We start from the raw sequence: 18,773 nt of genomic DNA on the forward strand, positions 1-18,773 counted from the left end.
GAGGTAGAGGATGAGATGGAGAGAAAAGGGGTGGAGGAGAGGAGGGAGGACAGGTTAACTCCAATGCCAGTCTACAGTGCAGGTAGGGAGATCTACTCTGTCAATGCTCTCATTACAGTTTTCCTGCAACCCGCCCATTGTGTCAATAGAGGAGAGGGTTTATTTAGAATGTGAAGACGGGCTATCATCGGTTTACAAATGACAGAAAAACTTGTGTGTGTCTTGCTAAAAGTGTCAGTAGGAGATGTTGAGATGAGTCGGTGTGATTGACATGCCTTTAACACAAGAAGATCACATGTATGATGTGTGTGACGTGTGTATGTGAAGTGTGGATCAGAGTCCTGCTTGTTAATTGAGATGGCTGTGGCGTGTTTACGTCCCTCTCAGTGTCAGCCTGACGACCCTGCAGATCCCTCCGTCAGTCTAGGAATAAACAGAGACTGTGTCGCTGAGAGAGAGGAGGCATGGAGACAAAAATAAGAAAAGAGAAGTGAGGCCTTGTCATGGCAGTTATATCTATGTGATCAGTATCATGGTTCACATCCCAAAAGAAACGTAAAAATCCCCAGAACAGAAGTCAGACTATATTCTCATATGGTCAATTCACAAAATCCCAGGTTGCCATCAAAAGTTATGTGTGGTGGAACTGAAGGGCCTGTTCAATCAAACTGGATATCCAGATGTTTTGGAAAAGGACAAAGCAACATTTATCACATCGTTATATATCTAGATCATCGTTTATACACTCAATGTAGCACTTTGACATTGTGTTTTAATAAAAAAGTGGCTTATATATTACATGTATTATTATCTAGCCAAGTAGCCAGCAACCCAGATTTATTTTTGTAAACTGCAGCTGTAAATTGGAAATCATGTCACTTTTCCTGTCTCAACCATAGAGAATGATAGAAGCCTCTAGTGGCCAAAATGCTGTTTTAGCATGGGCAGCGCCATTGAGGGCTTCCACCATTTTAATGTAGTCAACTGGGTGGAACTCCAACTTCATTGGCAGATCCCTCCTGGTGACCCTGTTGGATTCATGTCCAATCGGGTCATCAGGAGAGATTAGCTAATCGAGAAGAAGAAAATGTACTACTTCAAAATGGAGATAGCCTCAATGGCGCTGCCCATGCTGTCACGTACACCATAATGGCACGGATACAATCATTAGTTCTCTTTCCATCTCTATAGTCTCAACATACTGTATTTGGAGTGTTAATTGAATGAGATGAGAATGGATGTGACAGAAAAACACCATCACAGCGTTTCCTCCACCACACCAGCTGTGACAGAGCTCTACAGAGAGTTATGTGTAAAACCCTTTCTGTTACATTTTCAGTTAGATGGTTATTTTTGGTTATTCTATTTCACAACTGTTTTTGCAGATGACAAAATGTATTAGTTATCCACTTGTGGTAATGTGAAAAAGCAGGACAATTTCTGTCATATCAAACTCAATGAAGAGAGAGCGAGTGTAAACTCTGCCAGTTAGTTTGATGTTGTCACATCAATTCCTCAGCATTGTCCTCCATTTTAAATATTACCAAACCCTTTGTGGATTTAATAAGTCATACTAAGAGATTTCACTTCCAATGTGAACTTATCATTCACTCTCTTTCTCCGTCCACTTGTTAAATCTCTCTCTCACTCTCTCTCCTTCTTCCCTATTTCACTTTTGTTTGTTCCTCTCCGGGCCTCGGGGGATGCCCGAAGACAGACAGCCTTGCCAGATTCATTTTCTGATCAAAGCTGTTTGATTTGGTCAATTTTGCCACATTGGAGCCGTTCTCTATTACTGAGATAAATAGCCCCGGGCTAACTGTCAACGAAAACTTGTAAGCTAATAAATTATTCCAATTTCTTCCAGCTGGATTTCTCCTGGGAGTCGGCCTCTAGGAAATACACTTTTTGATTAGTACATTTCTGTGTGTGTGTGTCTGGACATTCGGATGTGTCGTCTTTGATTAGTGTGTAGGCTGTTGGAGTGAGCAGGGAGGCAGAGGGCCTGTCAGACAGCAGAGAGGAGAGGCCTCTAATGCATTATGCATTGACAGAGTCCTGAAACCTGGAGGCTGCTGCCACCTTGGCTGGCACGCCTGGGAGAGAAGAGGAGAGAGGCTGGATAGGCCTTCGTACCTGTGGGGGCCTTAACTGGGATCTGGGCTGCTCTCAGCTCCTGGCCCACTCTCTTCTGGGAGGGGAGACTTTGACAGAACCAACGACAAGGCAGGCAGTCTCCTTGGACAACACACACACACACACACTAACACATGCATAAAGGCATGCACATGCATGCACTCAAGAGCAAACGCACACACACACCTTCCCCTCCCCTCCCTCCTAGCCTGGAAATGAGTGGCTGGCCAGAGAAAGTGTGTCATCAGCAGAAACGGACAGAGTGAGAGGACATGACTGATAGAGTGGGGGAGAGAATTGATCGGCTCTTACGTTCAGTGGCCAACCACTCTGTCCTCCATCCATCCCTCCGTCACCCTCTCTCCTCTCCCCATGTTCTCTCCTCCATGGACCACCAGTCTGTCCTCCATCCATCCCTCCCTCTCCTCTCTCCTCTCTCCTCTCCTCCTCCTCCATGGACCACCAGTCTGTCCTCCATCCATCCCTCCCTCTCCTCTCTCCTCCCCCTCCCCATCTCCACTCCTCCCTGGTCTGTCTCTCCGCTCTGCTGGTCCTGGTGACTCAATAAGTCCCAGCATGCTCCACACCTCCCGGAGCTGCTTGGCTGCATTCGGACCAGCAGCAGATAAATAGCTGTGTGTGTGTACGAGCGCCAAAACCACACACATCATTCATCAAGCCACCAAAACAGTCCCTAGATGATTACCTCTTCCAAACCAGCCCAGAACCAGGGGGAGGACGGGGGGAGGCAGGGGGGAGGCAGGGGGAGGCAGGGGGGAGGCAGGGGGGAGACAGGGGGAAGGCAGGGGGAGACAGGGGGAGGACCGGGGGAGACAGGGGGGAGGCAGGGGGGGAGGGGAGACGGTAAATGAAACTTTTGAGGGGTCAGTGGTTTTGTACTTGGGCTATTCATCTTCTCTCGCTCACCTCGTTGGGGCTGGCAGGCGGGTGCAGGGAGAGGGTGCTTCTGGGTAATTACCTCTCGGAGCGCAGCGTTGCTTCATTATGTCCCGTTACTCCAATCCACTGAAACATCTGTAATTTAGTCTGCTGAGCAGCTAGTGCACACACACACACACACACACACACACGGGCCGGGAGATGGAGGTGTGTGTGTGTGTGTGTGTATGCATACATGTGTTTGTGTATCAGCAGGGGCTTTACCTCTCAGGGTAATGTGTGTATGCATTTTACAGGTTGGATCACTTCTATTTCAACTCAGCCCATTTAGGAAATTAACCAAAATGCAATTCATCAGCTGCAGAGATTGCCCATTATTTTCAATGAGTATTGTTTTTCAGCTCAGGAATTGGATTTTCATTGTTTGACCCCAAGCCGGGTAGGGAAGAGCGAGTATGTAAAAGGACTCAAAATGTAGTCATTACTGAATAGGACTAATTCACAAAAGGTTTTGGAATAATGACTACCATTAATATGATTTGTTAATTATTCATTAATTGTGACATTTTTTTTATTTCTTACAAACTTAAGTAGTCGAGGCCTGAGAGTCTTAGTGTACGTCTAGGTGTTTATGTCTATTTATGACATGACCTCTGAAATCCTTTGTTGACTCATACTTTGACTCAGTCTATACAGTCATTGGTCACACTCAGACAGAACAGTGACAACTCTTCTGTATGTATAAAAACCCCACTGGGCCAGAGATGACAACATGTCACTCTGTCCTGGCCAAGTATGTGTGTGTCTCAGATCTGGAGCGAGACAAGTGGACGGACACGGACCACTGCACACAGCCCTGTCAATCACACACATTGCAGAATAGCCTTATGACAGAGACAACTGTGTCTGTTTTGGGATGAAAACTAGACTTGCTGGACAGTTGTTTGACTCTCATTTGCTTGCCTCTCGTGGGGATTTGTATTTTTAAGAAGTAGGCAACTGTTGCAGTCATGATGTCAAATATGTATATTAAATCCCCATATTTTTGTTGTCTTGAAAAATAAGTATTTATCTTGTCATCTGACGTTGCTCTAAAACAGTTTTAACTACAAAATCTAATCACTGTGATGTCTCTTCTGTGTTCCTTCTACTGCACCATATCCTGTCCCTAGCACCGTCACTTCCTGTCTCTGTCCTGGCACTCTGAGAGGCTCCTTTAACTAACTAACCAGGCTTCTAATAGACACAACCCTATTAGAGACCGGCTGGCTGGCTGGCTGGCTGGCTGGGCCTGAGCCTGTGTGCTAATCAGAAAATGAATTTCCACACACACCTCTTCCTGTATGAGGGACCTGAAGCAGGAGGATGACCCCCCCCCCCCCCCCCCCTTTTGTTCTCCTCCTTCCCACTGGAAAAGAGAAAAGTGAGGGAGTGGAGAGGGAGAGAGGAGGGAGTGGAGGGTAACAGGGAGGGAGGGAGTAGAGGGTGGGAGAGAGCGAGCCAGGGAGTGTAGGGAGGGAGAGGGGGAGAGGAAGTATAGACAGAGAGGGAGTGTGTAGGGAGAGAGGAAGTGTAGACAGAGAGGGAGCCAGGGAGTGTAGGGAGGGAGACAGGGAGTGGAGGGAGACAGGGAGTGTAGGGAGGGAGGGAGAGAGGGAGTATATGGAGGGAGGGAGCCAGGTAGTGTAGGGAGGGGGCCAGGGAGTGTAGGGAGAGAGGGAGAAAGTGAGTGTAGGGAGAAAGAGAGAGAGGCGGTGTAGGGGGAGGGAGAGAGGGAGACAGTGAGTGTAGGGAGAGAGGGAGTGTAGGGTGGGAGGGAGAGGGGGAGACTGTGAGTGTAGGGTGGGAGGGAGAGGGGGAGACTGTGAGTGTAGGGTGGGAGGGAGAGGGGGAGGCAGTGAGTGTAGGGAGAGAGGGAGACAGGCAGTGTAGGGAGAGAGGGAGACAGGGAGTATAGGGAAAGAGGGAGGCAGTGAGGGAATGTAGGGAGAGAGGGAGACAGTGAAGGAGAGAGTGAGACAGGGAGTGTAGGGAGGGAGGGAGACAGGGAGTGTAGGGAGAGAGTGAGACAGGGAGTGTAGGAAGGGAGGGAGACAGGGAGTGTAGGGAGGGAGGGAGACAGGAAGTGTAGGGAGGGAGGGAGACAGGGAGTGTAGGGAGACAGGGAGTGTAGGGAGACAGGGAATGTAGGGAGACAGGGAGACAGGGAGTGTAGGGAGAGAGGGTGACAGGGAGTGTAGGGAGAAAGGGAGACAGGGAGTGTAGGGAGAGAGGGTGACAGGGAGTGTAGGGAGAGAGGGAGACAGGGAGTGTAGGGAGGGAGGGAGACAGGGAGTGTAGGGAGGGAGGGAGACAGGGAGTGTAGGGAGACAGGGAGTGTAGGGAGTGAGACAGGGATTGTAGGGAGTGAGACAGGGATTGTAGGGAGTGAGGGAGACAGGGAGTGTAGGGAGACAGGGAGTGTAGGGAGAGGGAGACAGGGAGTGTAGGGAGACAGCGAGTGTAGGGAGACAGGGAGTGTAGGGAGAGAGGGAGACAGGGAGTGTAGGGAGAGAGGGAGACAGGGAGTGTAGGGAGACAGGAAGACAGGGAGTGTAGGGAGAGAGGGTGACAGTGAGTGTAGAGAGCAAGACAGAGAGTGTAAGGAGAGAGGGAGACAGGGAGTGTAGGGAGAGAGGGAGGCAGGGAGTGTAGGTAGAGAGGGAGACAGGGAGTGTAGGGAGAGAGGGTGACAGGGAGTGTAGAGAGCAAGACAGAGAGAGTAGGGAGAGAGGGAGACCGGGAGAGAGGGTGACAGGGAGTGTAGAGAGCAAGACAGAGAGTGTAGGGAGACAGGGAGACAGGGAGTGTAGAGAGTGAGACAGGGAGTGTAGGGAGGGAGGGAGACAGGGAGTGTAGGGAGGGAGGGAGACAGGGAGTGTAGGGAGAGAGGGAGACAGGGAGTGTAGAGAGTGAGACAGGGAGTGTAGGGAGGGAGGGAGACAGGGAGGGTAGGGAGAGAGGGAGATAGGGAGTGTAGGGAGACAGGGAGTGTAGGGAGAGAGGGAGACAGGGAGTGTGGGGAGAGAGGGAGTGTAGGGAGACAGGGAGACAGGGAGTGTAGGGAGAGAGGCAGACAGGGAGTGTAGGGAGAGAGGGTGACAGGGAGTGTAGAGAGCAAGACAGAGAGTGTAGGGAGAGAGGGAGACAGGGAGTGTAGGGAGAGAGGGAGACAGGGAGGTTAGGGAGAGAGGGAGACAGGGAGTGTAAGGAGAGAGGGTGACAGGGAGTGAAGAGAGCAAGACAGAGAGTGTGGGGAGCGAGGGAGACAGGGAGTGTAGGGAGAGAGGGTGACAGGGAGTATAGAGAGCAAGACAGAGAGTGTAGAGAGGAAGACAGAGAGTGTAGGGAGAGAGGGAGACAGGGAGTGTAGGGAGAGAGGGTGACAGGGAGTGTAGAGATAAAGACAAGGAGTGTAGGGAGAGAGGGAGACAGGGAGTGTAGGGAGAGAGGGAGTGTAGGAAGGGAGGGAGCCAGGGAGTGTAGAGAGTGAGACAGGGAGTGTAGGGAGGGAGGGAGACAGGGAGTGTAGGGAGACAGGGAGTGTAGGGGTAGAGGGAGTCAGTGAGACAGGGAGTGCAGGGAGGGAGTGTAGGGAGGGAGACAGGGAGACAGGGAGTGTAGGGAGAGAGGGAGACAGGGAGTGTAGAGGGAGTCAGGGAGTGTAGGGAGAGAGGGAGTGTAGAGAGGGAGTGTAGGGAGGGAGACAGGGAGTGTAGAGAGGGAGTGTAGGGAGGGAGATAGGGAGTGTAGAGAGGGAGACAGGGTGTAGAGAGGGAGCGTAGGGAGGGAGGGCTACAGGGAGTGTAGAGAGGGAGACAGGGTGTAGAGAGGGAGTGTAGGGAGGGAGGGAGGGAGACAGGGAGGGCAGAGCAGCCAGCTGGGTTGTAGGAGTAATAAAGAAGGAGAATCAATAGGCCATGCAATGGAGCCAAGGTGCTGCCATCTATCACGCCGCCTCCCTGACTCCCATCATTCATCATGCTCAATGAGGCAGCAAATAGGAAAATGACTATTTGTATCAAACACATCTGCACTCATCCACCAAGGTATTTCATTCCCATTAACTCCCAGAGTAAAATACGCACAGGGTTCATGCTTTTCTGTGTTCTTGTTGCTTGTGATTGTGTGTGTTGGGGTGTGTGTTGTCTTTGTGTTGTGGTGTGTGTTGTCTTTGTGTTGTGGTGTGTGTTTTTGTTTGTAGAGAAAATGTATCTGGCACAGAACACATTTATTGCTGCGTAGTGTTTTTGTGTCTTTGTGGAGGTACATTTTTACAACAACCCCCCCCCCCCCTTCCTCTATCCCTCCCTCCTTCTTCCTCCCTCACCCCTCCCTTTTACTTACCCACCACCCAGACCCACCCCCCCAGTCATCTCTTATGGCCTGTCATTGGTGAGTTTCTGTGTATGTCTTCATCGACATCTATCCTTTCAACTCCTCTCTGCTTTGTCTTCATGCAGACACACACACACACACACACACACTCACACACACACTCACACACACACGGCTGCTCTGTTTGCGTTTTGGGTTTGAGAGCGCTGTAATAAATGTAGGTGGTTGACTGTACTTGTATTACTCCAGGACAGTGTTTTCATGTCCTCAGCACTATAAATCCCCCATTCTGCCAGGTAAGACAGAGGTGCTTCCCTTCCCAGCAGCCAAAGGAAGCAGGCAGGACGGGATGCAAATGTGAAGGGCTATCATCATTATAGAGTAATACCCCATGAAATGGCTGGATCATTACTGTCCATGGCAGCATCATTATCATCTACCGGCTTTATGGGCTGCTGGGGAGTGGTAGAGGGCCTGTATAGGAAAGAGAGATGGAAGTGTGTGTGTGTGTTCCTGTAATCTAGCCCCTCTCTAACTCTTTACATTAAGCCAGTAGTGTGTGGCTGCTTCTCCCCTGGTGGTAGTCCCATCACATCAACAACAGACACTGTTTTAATAACATGTCCAATTCTGATTCATGTGGACCATCTTCAAAACAAAAACACAACTAAATACTAATTATAAACGGAATTATGAGACTGGAGAGTTTTTGTAATATAATGGAACGATCAACAATGTTTTGTTTTGCCACATAGCCGACACATTCAATCAAAAGCTGTATTCTCGAGTTTCTGACGATTATGCAAAATAAGATACCTCCCACAATTTGACTAAAACAAACATGTTACATTGCCATGTGAGTGTCTATCTGGAGTGCTTTCTGGATATATAATACTGTCAGTGTTGTGGAAGCTACTCTGAAAATATAGTTTACCAAGCTACCAATGACTTCACACTGGAAGAAGTTAAGCTACATTTAAAGCTACTCTTAAGAAAAATATAGTTCACTTAACTAAAGTTACTTTGAAAAAGTAGTTCACTACATCCAAACTACTACGTGATAAATGATCATAGTGTATCTAAATCTGAAATGTCATAGACTACAAAATGCAAGAACAGATCCCTCTGGAGTCTGATGTTAACAGAATGTGTAATTTAGCCTATTAATAAAAACAAAAACGATGTTTCAAGTGAGAATTAGGCAGGTCTGATGCCGAACAAGAAAGGACATTTTTGCCTACTTCACCCATATTTTATTGTATTTTTACTAAACCCGTAATGTGGCTACACCTCTACATACCACCAAGCTACTGCAAAATGTAGTTCAATTACAAGTTGAACTACATGTAGTTCAGTACTCCCCATCACTGAATACTGTATATATATATATATGACTGTTTTATCTCAACAATTCTGCTATGTTGTGTGTGCATGGACACACTTCACAATCCAGAATAAACAGGTGTCCTGACATGTCATTAAATCATAAAGATAATATATACATCTATTTGTACGATTTGTTAGGCCTTATTACATATCAAAACATGCAGCCTAATTGTTATGTTTGTATATCCAGGCGTATATCAGGTGTTTGGGCTCTTGCTGACAGATGAGGCAATGTAGTATTTGAATAATACATGTTTTCCTTACAGCTCTCCCTTTAAAATAGTCTAAAAAACTCAGTGTAAGTTTGCTCTAATTGGCTTGTTGTCAACTAAACATGACATACAAATACTCCCTCTAAGTTCAAAATCCCACAGTTAGAGGTAAAGAATGTGTGCATTGCTACAACTATCAGTCATTCTTGCATAGAGTGGGAGAGTATTTGCAGGCAAGGTTAATAGCACTGTAATTTAGGATTTAGTTGAACGAAAAATACAGTGATTTTGCAAATTACTGAAATTAGATTCTTTATTACCAATTACCCACACCTCACTTCGCCTCCTATGGCCTCATTCACTACAGTGTCATTCATCGCACTATGTTCATAGCTAATTGAGGTTCCTAAAGACCATTTAGACCATGGCATTGAAGAGGTGACGGTATGGGATTTTGAAACAACTTTAACTGCATTGTAAGTGGCAGTGTGTCTGCTCTGCACCTTATAACCGTATAACGGTCTATAGCCTACCTGCCTTCTGGCACATTAACCCTCCAGAAATGTAGCCAGGACTAAAAACACAACATTCAATCGAAAGAGATCCACGAGTTTTTTGGGGTGATACAAAATAACATTCCTTTGCGCTGCGAGAGAGCATGTTAGAATTTTCATATTGACTAGTTAATTTTTATATCACACTATAAACATGAACCCCAAAAACGTGCATTCCAACCCAGAGAATTGCATGAGTCCACGTATCTAAAATATAAATAAAATCATGAAACCTAAAATCAATAGGCCCTACTATTTGGAAAGTTCCACCTGACAAGACAGCCTTGGCTTGACGGGAGAAAAGGTCCGTATAACATAGCTGCACGGTAAGCGTGCATTTCCCTCTTGATCCCGAGTTGAAAATGTCATGTTCCACTCTTTGCACTTCTCCTCTCTTCTCTTCCCCCTCTCCTTCTTCTCCTCCACACTTGGCGACGTGCCTGCGCCTACTTTCCAGTTGACTCCTCAGGGATCATTTAGCCAAAGTCACAGGCTACGGGAACAGACCTTTCAAATTCATAAAATTCATAGGATTTTTCACAAATGAATGAACACAATTTTCTACCACTTTCCTCATTATGCAAATATGCAAAATATCACATTTAGGCCAATTACGGTCCCGCACAGTTCCAAATTCACCCGTTTAAGCCTTAATTGCAGAAACTATCAAATAATTACTGAAGCTAATTGGGGATATTTGTGACAGATACAACAAATTCTCCCCCAAATTACATTTTATTCAAGGAGCCACTGAATGACACTGCGGTGTTTTATTATCGAAGTCTAATTTAACTTAGCCTACATAACGAAGGGAATTGAGTGCTTGTTATCAATTTTGAACAATTCATAAGTCTCTAATGCGGAATGATGAAATAAATCGGTTCAAGATTCCATACAATATTTTCCTGATCTCTTTCCTCCGCCTCTCTATTTGCGGAAAATTAGCCTATCCCCTGCTATGATTTTTGGTGTGATAAAACCTCCCATCTAACTATCGTGAAAGCCGATTAAAGATGATGGCCCACATTTCCTTTTATAACTAAATAGTTTCTCCTCTAACTTGGGCTGCGTGGATTTAACTTTGAAACTGCGTTTTTCTACATATTTGGCTCTTTGTTCAAAATAAAAGCAGACCTGATACTGAACGAAGAAACAAGAGGCAACAGAACATACATCCCTCTATCATGTCACCCCCCTCTCTCTTTACCTGAAAGGACCGGTGTTGTGCGCCCGGGAAGGTCATCTTTGGACACGGACATCTATCCCACCTAACCAGCAGCAGACACCAGCATTTATAACTGTCTGGCTGGTGACCCGTTAGCGGGTTATGGATGTCCCCCTCGGGTAGTGATTTGTTTAATCCAGTGGAATGGTCCTGGTTCTATGTAAACAAGCCCAGGGCGGAATGAAGGTGCCACCCAAGCATAGCGCGGAGGCCTATTTGTCAGAGAACCTTCATAAATAGGATTGGAGAGGTGATGTCTCCATTTTTACGCAGAGGTTACTAAAAAGAGGCTCAGAGGGTAGACTGTTAATAAAGGACAACATTTACCGTGGGACATATTCCATATCCATTTTTTGAAATAGGCCAAACCGTAAGTTATTGGAAAAAAAACAACAACAACAATCAAAGTATAGCCCAATGTGATATTAATCCTAAAGTTTGACGTGTAGGCCTGTATAACCAAATAAACAGGAGTTTGATATTAATACTAAAGTTTGACATGTAGGCAGGCCTGTATAACCAAATAAACAGGAGTTTGGATTCGACTGAGTCAAGGCATACTAGGCCAAAGGTATAGTAGCCGCCTAATTAAGAACTCAAAACGTATCAAACAGTAGGAGTATTAATTATCCTTTCACAGCATATGGACATTTAAATTCATGCACGTGCATGAGGTATTTAATTCACAACCATAGTCGGTAAGTAATTTCTAATTAAAAAATTACTAAGTTCTAATAAACTGAAATTCATTCATAATGATTGAAGTGGTTGCGTAGGTTAAGAAATGACTCTTTTCATTAGAAGGTCAATGTATTATTTGTTCGAAATGTTCCAGATCTATTCAAATATAACGGCCTATTTGTCACCGCGGCTCACCTTTGACTCGTCTCGCGTTGTTTGGTATAGCAATTATAAATCCACTTTGATACTAATATAGGAATAATTTGATCTGTAATGATTGTAATAATCTCCTTAATGTTTATTACCAACATCACATGTCTCTGCTAATCACTTGCTATAGGATATCTTATATCAAAGCATAAAGTCAAGGCATGGGTTATATTCTCCCTGTTTATTCAAAACACCGATATGCCTTTTGTTTGACTTGGTAAAATATAAATGTTCTTTAGACAAGACAATTGGGTACCTATTTTCACCGCATTAATAATTTCTAATTTTTTCATTTGCAAGCCATAGGCCTCTCTCCAGTGGGCCAATATTTGAATACAAACTATAAACTGTCTGTCTGGACCTGTTCCTCTTCACTTTGTGTTTTATTTTGTTTTTTAGCTCGAGTCCAATCAGTCCATTACGTCGCAATAAAGTGCATATACATGTACGTCTTGTCAAATATCTGAAATGACTGTTTCTGAGTCTCTCTCTCTCTCTCTGTTTTTTGGGGTGTCTGCGTGCAGACTCTATTCCTCCCCGCCCAGTCCAGACCGTATCGCTGGCCCTTGTGGAGAATCATTCTGGGAGTGAATAGAGATGAAGGAAGATATATTAAGTGACTCTATATAACATCTAGGACACAATGGCGGAGTGATTGATGGCGGACAAAGTGGTAACAGCAGGACAGGGGGGACCCTTGGAGACAGCGGGCGCTGTCAACACTGGAAAAAAAGGAGGAGCGGAGAGAGGAAGGGGAAAGAGGGAGAAAAAACGCATCTCAGAAGGGGCAGGAAGGCAGGTGCGTCCGGGTGGAGTTTGCAGTCTATTTGTATGAGTAATCAGCGGCGCCCCCCCTCTCTGTCAGCCGTGTTTACTCACTGATTTTCTCAACAAGACAGGCAGTGACACTGGATGGATGGGGCTAATCCGCCACAGAGAGAGACGGCTCTGCCGAGGTTACAGGTCTGAGATAGAGCACCACCGACACACTCCCCTCACCTAATCTTCCGGCAAATATTTATCACTATCAATTTAGCTGACTCCCTGACATTAAAATACCGCGTATAGATAACCTCTTGCTGGGAGAATCGATCGGGCTTCAACCAGCCCAGCAGCCAGCCAGCCAGGCGGCTAGCTCTCACTGCCCAGCCGAGGTGGAGGGAGGGAGGCAGGGGAAGAGGAGAAGAAAGAGGTCACTTAGAGAAGCGTGGATTACAAACGCGCAGATGAAAGGCATCCTTGATATTAACAGAGGAAGTAAGAACAGAAAGCCGTGGTCTGCAGTTTAATTAGATGGACTGGACTATGACGTTATAAAGATATAATGTAGCTTACATTTGTATTCAAATGGTAGGCTATCATTATGTATTTTATTTTGTAAAAAGCATTTTAGTGAATAATCCACATGTAAAAAAACAGATGGTGGTTAATAGTCAAATTAACACTTTTTAATTTTCGTGGCAGCCCGTAAGAAATGTCTGTTATTCACCTGTCATATCTTCAACTTTATTTATTTTGAAGTGGATAGAGAGGGAATGAGAGAGAGAGAGAGAGAGAGAGAGAGAGAGAGAGAGAGAGAGAGAGAGAGAGAGAGAGAGAGAGAGAGAGAGAGAGAGAGAGAGAGAGCAGTAGATGAGGGGAGAGAGGGGAGGAGGGAGATAGAGAGCGAGAGAGAGATAAACGACAGCAGGTGCCAGTGTCCTCCCGGCTCCACCGGCAGATGCGCCATGGCGCGAGGAAACAGCTGATTTGCTCGCCCCCTTCCCTTCCATTCCCTCTCTCTCTCTCTCTCTCTCTCGCGCGCGCTAATTGGCCTTCCACGTTCATACACACATTCTCACTAATTTCACATTTGCTATTCCTGAGGTAACTGAGGCACGTCTCAAGGAATATATCCCACCCTCAGTCACCGCAGACTCCATCAACGATTTTTCAGATAAATTAGCTGCTTTGTTTGATAATCAAATCTCCGTGGTTCAGTCTAGTTCCCCTTACCGAATGTGTCCCCGCGATAGCAAACGAGAGTGAACACACACACACATACACCACATCAATATAAACGTATACAATGATAATAATATATTTCCTTCTGTAACAAACATAAACGTGAGAGTAGACTTATCTTTAGGCCTAGGCTATCATGCATAGCCTAAGAATTCAGCAGTGTATTGGTTGAAGCTCGTTCGAAAAACCGCTGTCCATGGTGCTGAAATGCTTGGCCGCAATACAGATAGGCTGTTTTGTTTCAACGCTTGGAGAACAATCTCTAATACACATTCTAGATGATATATACCTGACATATATTATGCATTCCGATTATGTCAGGGGTGGTAGGACTACATGTTTGCTTATATATACACACACTATATACTGTATACATCACATCAGTCAACAGTAGGCCAGTATCATGCATGTGGGTGAATGAGTATGCCTAGCTTTTCTTTTTTGCTTTACTTCACATAAATCACGATGGCTAAACACACACACACACACACACAAACACAAACACACACACACACACACACACACACACACACACACACACACACACACACACACACACACACACACACACACACACACACACCGTATTAGAAAACTCCAAAGTCATCCAGTTTGCTCTAATCATTACAATTAGTCCTGAATTATCACCGGACTCTGACAGACGTTCCTTGTAACTCTCTTTTATTTCCACCCCGTGCTAATCAGCCGCTCTCATTACAAACGCTGATTAAACTGCAAATTACCCAGCAGTGGCCTCCATCCGCGCCTACCAGCGCCCCGCTCAATATCAATTAAGTCTAGCAGCCCTTCGGTAGTCTCCCAGCGCTTCCAAATTCTTGATAGCGCCACTTATTAGTTTGGAAAACTCGGAAAATACCAATAATCAACGGTCATGGAGCTAAAGGGAAAAGCGCCAACGGATTTTCTTTCTTCCCCCTTGTAGTTCGAATAGATTAGGCCTACGGTAAAGCCTGGCTCTCTTTTTCGTAGCGCATTAGCATCATGCACCCCTATGCTGCAGGCCTCAGTAATTACCACGGTCACCTACACTGGCGGGCATGTATGAGCTAGCGCATTCGTTCCATTTTTTCCCCAATTTTTTTATTCTCCCAAAACGTGTCAGTGGCCATTGCAAAGGAGGACAAATGTATTCGACAAGGTAATATCTATGGGTTTTGGGAGTCACTTTTGGAATTAATAAATCGTATTAATGCTTGACAAATCTGAAATATTACATAATTAGATCGTTACGGAGGCAGGGTGAATGAATATATGTGTTTTCACTGGCTTTATTTAACCTATTTAGTTCGCTGGAACAGTTAATCACAGCTTATTTTATTTATTTAATTAGAGAGGGATTTCATGTTCTTAATATGACTACAATTATTTTTCCCTCTCTCTCTCTCTCTCTCTCTCTCTCTGTCTCTCTGTCTCTCTGTCTCTCTCTCTCTCTCTGTCTCTCTCTCTCTCTCTCTCTCTCTCTCTCTCTCTCTCTCTCTCTCTCTCTCTCTCTCTCTCTCCCTCTCTCTCTACATGTAAACCTGTCCAACCGGTGAAAGTGGACATGAAATGGAGGGATAGAGGCAGAACCAAATGTTGTACAATCCTCTGAATCATGGTTTTGATTGCAATTGTTTTAGGCTACAATAACATAATCTTGAATTGTTCTACTATGTAGCCTAACATTGTTGTTATTATATTATTATTTGTAGTTACCTCGTAATATTTTTTTGTTTTTAATGCTTTCATGAAAATATGATAGTCCTATAACAAAATGAGCATAGTAAACTAATTGTAGTAGTTTAAATTGTGTATTATCATTATTATTATTATTATTATTATTATCAAGTGAGCCTGCTTAGGAATGATACAACTAATCAAATGTATCAAAACAGATTGCATTGATGATATCATTCAGGTTATGTTCTGTCTCAGAAATTATTAATTATTTTAAAACATTATACAGACCGTATTTGAGTGCCTTCACTGCAACTAATAAACAATAACAAAGAGTGCAAAATATACAGTACGATAACAGATTGCGTTGAGGGGTTTAGAGAATGCATTCTTTGAAGTTGTGTAAGCGGTTGGTAAAATATCAACAATGCATCTATCTATTCAATTTGACATACATTTCTACTGGTAGGTTATAATACAATATCTGATGACTTGCTTGATTTTGTGATGCAAGTCAAGGGGACCTTGAATGCCATGAAATTAAATAATTTTTCACAACACAAATCATTACCAGACTAGGACGCAGAGATCCAAATGGCATAGAATGGGCTGTCTTTGGAAGATACACAACCATTTGCTTATGCCCCAACTAATCAACTAGCTGTGCACACAAATATTTGCAACACAACACAACATGGTGGATCTTGAATTACTATTCACAGTATCCTAGGTTCTCAAATTAAGGTCTTCGATGATCTATGCTATAGAATCCAGAACATGTAGTATAGGCTAATTCATTATTACAATAATTTACATTACACATATAAACATATAAACAACAAAAAAAATGTATTTAGGCAAAATGCATTTGAACGAAGCACATGGCGCAACATGGAAGCAAGCCAATATCCCATATCATGCTTAATAATTCAGCAGTATATTGTGAAGTTTCGTTAAATCTCCATATGTACACTTAAAACCCCTCTGTAAATGTTTTATTGACGCACGCACGCACACAGGCGAACACACAGTTTTAAAATCAAATAAAAAAATCGAAGGAGGCAAATTCTGTCTCTTTGGGGCATTTGTTGACTACAACCTGGGAGTATAAATGAGCAAGACTCACTCTGGTCAATACTACTTTCCTGAACAGACATGGACCTATTCGGGTATTTTCTGAATGCTTCATTCCTTCCTCCCTAATCCGAGCCCATCCGTTTTCAATGATCTGACATCATGACTGAATAGGTGAAATCAGTAGAAATGTTGCTTTTGCTTTCACGTGTCCAATAGCGTAAAACCAGTAATTTGAATCCCACATTTCTCGATATAAATGCCTCTTGTTTGACATTATTTCAGTAGATCTTGTATCATCACAATACAAGTAGGCCTACAATTTTATTTCTAGCTGCATCGTCGATTGATTAGACACATCAAATGCTTAGCCTTTCTGTCCCAAATTCTTGGAATTACTCAAAGTGGGACTTCCGCCCCAAAATATCCGGGATTTTGGGCAAGTCTCTACTGCCCCCATTGTAAATTGAAATGTAAATATGCTCTCGAATTTCTGGTGCAGAGGACTGAAGTGCGATGACGCGAGGGTGTAACATGCTGACAAGAACGGGCACGCGTGTGCATCCGCCATCGTTCGCATGTTGATTTTGTCTATCCACACCAGATCCATTTTGAGTCACACAAAATTATGTGTTCTCTATTCCAATAATTCCTCCACAGATAAAAGGGGCAAACAAAGTTAGTTTCTAGTAATCTCTCCTCCTTCAATCTTCTTCTTCTTATTATTCTTTGGACTTTAAGGTGCATTACCACCACCAACTGGTCTGGAGTGTGGACCTCAGTTCATCTTTCAATCAATTCAATTTAAATTCAATTAAATTCAAAGGGCTTTATTGGCATGGGAAGCATATGTTTAATTGCCAAAGCAAGTGAAATAGATAATAAACAAAAGTGAAATAAACAATCAAAAGTAAACATTACTCTCACAAAAGTTTTGGAGGAATAAAGACATTTCCAATGTTATATTATAGCTATGTACAGTGCAAATCACCCACATAGGTACATGCTCATAAAAACCAATGAGGAGATGGGAGATGTGGGACTTGCAGCTCATCAAGCATCAAAAATAGAACGAAGTTCTATTTTAGTGCCTGGCTATGCAGACTCTTGTTGACACGCGCCAGCAGTTTGGATTAAATTATTGAATAACATATACAGTGGGGAGTACAAGTATTTGATACACTGGCGATTTTGCAGGTTTTCCTACTTACAAAGCATGTAGAGGTAAAAATCCAGAAAATCACATTGTATGATTTTTAAGTAATTAATTAGCATTTTATTGCATGACATAAGTATTTGATCACCTACCAAGCAGTAAGAATTCCGGCTCTCACAGACCTATTAGTTTTTCTTTAAGAATCCCTCCTGTTCTCCACTCCTTACCTGTATTAACTGCACCTGTTTGAACTCGTTACCTGTATAAAAGACACCTGTCCACACACTCAATCAAACAGACTCCAACCTCTCCACAATGGCCAAGACCAGAGCTGTGTAAGGACATCAGGGATAAAATTGTAGACCTGCACAAGGCTGGGATGAGCTACAGGACAATAGGCAAGCAGCTTGGTGAGAAGGCAACAACTGTTGGCGCAATTATTAGAAAATGGAAGAAGTTCAAGATGACGGTCAATCACCCTCGGTCTGGGGTTCCATGCAAGATCTCACCTCGTGAGGCATCAATTATCATGAGGAAGGTGAGGAATCAGCCCAGAACTACATGGCAGAACCTGGTCAATGACCTGAAGAGAGCTGGGACCACAGTCTCAAAGAAAACCATTAGTAATACACTACGCCGTAATGGATTAAAATCCTGCAGCGCACGCAAGGTCCTCCTGCTCAAGCCAGCGCATGTCCAGGCCGTCTGAAGTTTGCCAATGACCATCTGGATGATCCAGAGGAGGAATGGGAGAAGGTCATGTGGTCTGATGAGACAAAAATAGAGCTTTTTGGTCTAAACTCCACTCGCCGTGTTTGGAGGAAGAAGAAGGATGAGTACAACCAAAAGAACACCATCCCAACTGTGAAGCATGGAGGTGGAAACATCACTCTTTTGGGATGCTTTTCTGCAAAGGGGACAGGACGACTGCACCGTATTGTGGGGAAGATGGATGGGGCCATGTATCGTGAGATCTTGGCCAACAACCTCCTTCCCTCAGTAAGTGCATTGAAGATGGGTCGTGGCTGGGTCTTCCAGCATGACAACGGCCCGAAACACACAGCCAGGGCAACTAAGGAGTGTCTCCGTAAGAAGCATCTCAAGGTCCTGGAGTGGCCAAGCCAGTCTCCAGACCTGAACCCAATAGAAAATCTTTGGAGGGAGCTGAAAGTCCATATTGC

Source organism: Oncorhynchus mykiss, chromosome 5 (assembly GCF_057628025.1).
Source record: "Oncorhynchus mykiss isolate SJ-2025 chromosome 5, ASM5762802v1, whole genome shotgun sequence".
NCBI lineage: Eukaryota > Metazoa > Chordata > Actinopteri > Salmoniformes > Salmonidae > Oncorhynchus > Oncorhynchus mykiss.